Genomic DNA, 5000 nt, shown 5'->3' with positions numbered 1-5000 from the left:
CAACAGATAATACAGCACAACACAGCACAACACAACACAAAGCCATGCAACGCGGTACGATGAAACACAAGACGAGGCAGCAGTTACAAATCTAACCCTTAATAAACTGCTTCGTTCGCATCCTCATGGAGAGACAGAGACAGAGGGACAAGACATGAAACAAAATCAACATACATCCGAGGGCAGGAAATACAGGATTCACGAACAGTTAAGGACCACCATGGAACTTTCACAGTCTTCTTCTTGGAAGCATTGTGGTAAAAAGATGCTGAATTTCTGACGTCAGCACAGCGAAGAATGCAGGCAGTGCAGTGAACACGACTCACAACCATAACTTCGTTCCTGCATGTGAACTTCCGTTTTCTTCACAATGTAAAACCGCTGTTGTAGTTGTTGTTTTTGTTTTCTTTTAACCGCTGAATAACGGTGGATATTTGTTGGTGACATGGGATTTTCAAACACAAGACGGGCGCAATAGCCGAGTGGTTAAAGCGTTGGACCATCGATCTATAGGGGTCCCGGATTCGAATCTCGGTGGCGCATGGTGGGTAAAGGGTGGAGATTTTTCCGATCTCCCAGGTCAACATTTGTGCAGACCTGCCAGAGCCTGAACCCCCTTCGTGTGTATACGCACGCAGAATATCAAATACGCACGTTAAAGATCCTGTCATCCAGGTCAGCGTTCGGTGGGTTATGGAAACGAGAACATACACAGCATGCACACCCCCGAAAACGGAGTATGGCTGCCTACATGGCGGGGTAAATAAAAACAAAACGGCCATGCACGTGAAATGTTAGTAATGGTCAAAGTTATGACCGCCGAACATTAATGGAAGAAGACGAAGAAGCTGTTTATAGTGCACGTGTACCTGAAATCGTTTGTGTCTTCGACGAAAGGCCATTTGTGTACCGTATGCGGCCTGCACAATTCTTGTTGTGTGTGTGTGTGGTTTTCTTTTCTTTCTTTTTCTTCTTTTCTTTTTAACAATATTTTATGAAAACAAAGCTGCTTTTAAGAAGTGGTCCGTAAATTTCTTTGAAGTCTGCATTAGCTCATCTCTCTCTCTCTCTCTCTCTCTCTCTCTCTCTCCTGATTTGCACCCCCCCCCCCCCCCCCCATATCACAACAGCTGTACGGCTTACGACATTAAACCTTTCAGTGTTCAGTGATCTGTGTGTGTGTGTGTGTGTGTGTGTGCCCGCGCGCGCGCGCGCGTGTGTGTGTGTGTGTGCTTGTGTGTGTGTGTGTGTGTGTGTGCATGAATGTCTGTACATCTGTGTACTTTGCTTTTTCTTCAATCGCTCTAAGCAGACAGAAGTCACACTCAGAGGAAAATACAGACAGACACGTATGAAAGTAGCGTCAGCGTGACGAAAAACCTCTTGCACACACACACACACACGCACTGTATACCCACAGCACGCACCACGCACCCGCTGGCACACCCAGATACCCTCTACCCTCGCCCACCCCATTCCAACACTTGCTTCAGTGTAACTTGAGAAGGGGTGTGTGTGCGTGTGTGTGTGTGTGTGTGTGTGTGCACATCTCGGTGTGTCAGTCCGTTCCCAGGTAAACTGAACTGCAACGAGCAAAGAACCGATCGATCCCGTCTGTAGATCTCAAAAGATCACTGCGGACGTCATCATTCCTTTGAGTCTTCGCTGTGGGGTGGGGAGCGGAGGGAGGGGGGGGGGTGCGGGGGGTTGGGGGTGGGCGGGACACACTGAGCTTTCTGTGCTCCTGACATTCACTGTCACAGAGAGACAGAAAGAGAGAGAGAGAGAAGAGAGAGAGAGAGAGAGAGAGAGGAGTGACAGCAATTTTTTAAAGGAGGGAAATGGAATAAGCATGCCTACGCATGTTTGTATCAAGCCACAGGGCAAAGAGAAAATGAGTTCGAAATATTCACAGAAAATAAATAGGATTATGTAACCATAAGCACGTATGCACCGTAAGCACGTATATACAATCGCATTGCTTGCAAGCGTGACGAAAAAGACATACATACATACATACTATTTTATTGCACGTCAGTTACGTCGCTAAAGACTAAACAGCGACATAATGCTTTTAACAACAGCAACAACAACAATAATAATAATAATAATAATGATAATGATAATAATAATAATGTACATTTATATAGCGCCCTTTCTCTCTAAGCGCTCAGGGCGCTTTACATGAAAGAAAAATATTACAAGTTACATAAAACATTCATGACCACTCTTTCTCAAAAAAACCCTGCCTCTCCCCCCTCGCCCCCACTCCAGCCCCCCCACTCACTCTCTCCCCCTCCCATTATACATACATCCAAAGTGAGCTGACATGGGTGGTGTTGGAGAACAAGGAAGCTTAGAGTGCTTATAGATAGGTTGTTGTTTTTTAAATGAGTTTTTAGTGATGAGCGAAAGGTTGCTCCAGAAGTGAGGAGCAGCAAAAAAGAAAGAACGTTCACCATAGGTTCTTGTATTGACACGTGGAAGTTTCAAAAGGTAACAGTCAGAGGAAGAGCGGAGATTTCTTGCGGAATAGAAAGCATAATAGCAGAGACACGCAACTTTGTATTTAATTCTCGTTTCAGTGGGAAGCCAATGCAGAGTGCGGAGGTGGAGAGAAATGTGATCAGTACGTGGGACGCTGAGAGTCAGACGGGCAGCTTTGTTTTGAAGTTTTTTAATTCGCTGAAGAATATTATGTGGACAGCCTATTCAAGTAAACTCAACCCAGTTCTGTTCTGTTCAGCTCAATTCAACCCAGTTCTGTTCTGTTCAGCTCAGTTCAACCCAGTTCAGTCAAATTAAACAAAATTCTTTCAACTCATTCAGATGCTCGTGAAGAAAAATGTATCAAAGAAAATAAATAATTAACCCGTATACTCTTCTTTGAACACTCTGCACTCAGGTGAGAAAAAAAGGTGATTCAGTCCACTCTGATATATTCAAAACCATGGTCACATTTCACTTAGTCATGGGGGAGTGTTTACTGTGTGAGTGTGTGTGTTAGCATGTGCGTGTGTGTGCATGTACAGGGCAGATTGTGTGTGTGTTTGTGTGTGTGTGTGAGTGAGAGAGAGAGAGAGTGTGTGTGTGTGTGTGTGCGCGCGTTCATACCTGCAATTTGTAGTATTGTCTTGGTGTGCGGTATAGATACACATATATGTCTTGCTTTTTCATGTGCAGATATATGTTATTATAGACATTGTATATGTGTTGTTGCATTTGAGGCGCTTAAAGTCCAGTATATGGGGAGTTTTCACCACAGAGCTTAGTATTATTTATCATTGTTACTATTTATTATCATTATCTTTAATATCATAATCAACATAATCAAAATAATAATAACGCCGGATAACCTCAAAGAGGATCACCGTGTGTGACATGTCAAAGCAATAACTGAACATACTCATATGAACACAAGTACTGTGTCGAACAATACAAGTTACAAATCAACACATTCTACACACTAGTACTTACAGTGATACGTAGCAAGGTGTCAGCCATTGTGAGAACACACATGACACACACTCACACTGCCCGTGACGCAGCAAGAGAGAGAGAGAGCAGCTGTGGTCAGATGATTGACCAGATATGAAATGACCACTCATCACTCACTGTGCCAATTTGCAAGTTAAGCGGACTGCAAAGACAGTCACGTGTTTGGCGAGCAGATCATATCTAATCTGGCCAAATCTGACAACAACTGTGTTTCTTACAAGGTGTTCAGTGACAGATTTCTAAATGATTCCTGAACCGATTTACGTCGGATAAGTTGCAAATGAAAGAGCTCAACACCTACTTTATAGTCTATACTTATAGTATAAAATGAAGTGTTGATTATTTAAGATGAATTTATAATCTTAATTTAAGTCACCTGAACAGGGTCAGTTTTAACGAGCTCGTCACTGAAAATTACAAACTGCGTTAAATCAGTTTAACGTAGGCAAACATAATTGGAATTGATTTAAAGATGGGATCGCGACGATTCTGCCAGTATATGATACTTGTAGTTTACTGATCCGACAAAAGAGAAATTAATTAAATACGGTAGTGCAGAAACACAGATTCCAGCTCAGCCAATAGCGTACTGCGACGCGACACTGGTCGAGCCGTGAGTAGGTTGACTGGCGAGGAGGACAAAATGATGTAAGCGGCTTTGCGTTTGAACTGGGAGTGACGTCACACATTGTGTGCGCGGGTTAGTTGGGAAAAACGTCGTCTGATGTAGCTCGTGTGTGAGCAGTTTTGGAGCAAGCATAGCACGCTTGGTCACATATTCATTCATTTATTTCATTTTTTGTTTTAATTCTAATCCTTTTTATTTTTGACTCACTTGTGTAAACAAAGTGAGTCTATGTTTTAACCGGGTGTTCGGTTGTCTGTGTGTGTGTATGTGTGTGTCCGTGGTAAACTTTAACATTGACATTTTCTCTGCAAATACTTTGTCAGTTGACACCAAATTAGGCATAAAAATAGGAAACATTCAGTTCTTTCCAGTCACCTTGTTTAAAACAATATTGCACCTCTGGGATGGGCACAAAAAAAATAAAATGAAATAAATGAACCCTAATTATATGCAAACTGCATTTACTGTTATATTTATATTTTTTGTATTCTCTAAACTTGGCACTTTGATCTGGTATTCTGACCCAACAACAAGAGTAGTCATTATTATCATTTTTTGTTCAAACAGGAACTTCTTTTGCTAAGCATGGAAGTTTTATTTATTTGCAAACGTTTTGGTGCAGATAGTAAAAAAGGGAAATTACTCTGTAATTAATGCTAGGGGACTTAATTTGCTTGGATTTTTTTTTTAAGTGTATCACAAGTGAGTCTTCTTCTCCTTCTTATCATGCATTTCTCGCAGCAGTTGGGAGGACTACCAAGGACCGACTAGAGTGTTGGGTCTGTGCGTAGATGAAGCACCTGCCCCCTTACCTTTCCTTTTTACACAATCATTTTTTCCATGAGCGGATGTGGGTTGCGTATATGGGTCAGTC

Source organism: Babylonia areolata, chromosome 18, assembly GCF_041734735.1.
Source record: "Babylonia areolata isolate BAREFJ2019XMU chromosome 18, ASM4173473v1, whole genome shotgun sequence".
NCBI lineage: Eukaryota > Metazoa > Mollusca > Gastropoda > Neogastropoda > Buccinidae > Babylonia > Babylonia areolata.
Note: the sequence above shows the minus strand (reverse complement) of the source record.